Genomic DNA, 491 nt, shown 5'->3' on the forward strand with positions numbered 1-491 from the left:
CGACCAAATTATACAATTAGATGTAGTTAATGTGCTTGTCAGCTGTGGTATAAATTGGCAATGTAGATGTGATAATGGTATATGGTTTTAGCTTGTGTATCATTCTCGGCAAGATCGATAGTCTTTTCATATCTTTGACACGGTTTTCATCACCCTTTCAATTACCAGTGGACTGACTTGCATCATTGCTAATCTAGGTTTATTCTGGCTTTTCGAGTAAGGTAAGTTTGTTTGATGTCAGTATTTCCACAGTTTTTATCAATATTTTTTTTTCTATTTTTATCATTCTCCCTTTCTTTAAATAAAGAAAAGAAAAAAAAAACGGTTATCTTATTTACTTACACATTCTTCGCTTCCCTATCCTGTTATTTCATTTTTGATTCTCCCTTAGTGTGCAGTTATTTACTTAATGCATTTAGTCTTGTTTACCCCTTATTATTTTATTCATTTTACCTATTTATGTATTTGTCTTCGATTCTCCCCGTAGTTGG

General features: G+C 32.0%; 1 protein-coding gene across 1 annotated transcript in view; it reads left to right on the forward strand.

The window, feature by feature from the left end:
• LOC119591303 (epidermal growth factor receptor-like) overlaps positions 1-491 on the forward strand; it is a gene marked incomplete in the record, with an annotated part of 71,591 nt that overhangs the window by 57,799 nt on the left and 13,301 nt on the right.

The sequence above is a fragment of the Penaeus monodon genome, chromosome 28 (genome assembly GCF_015228065.2).
Source record: "Penaeus monodon isolate SGIC_2016 chromosome 28, NSTDA_Pmon_1, whole genome shotgun sequence".
Classification (NCBI taxonomy): domain Eukaryota; kingdom Metazoa; phylum Arthropoda; class Malacostraca; order Decapoda; family Penaeidae; genus Penaeus; species Penaeus monodon.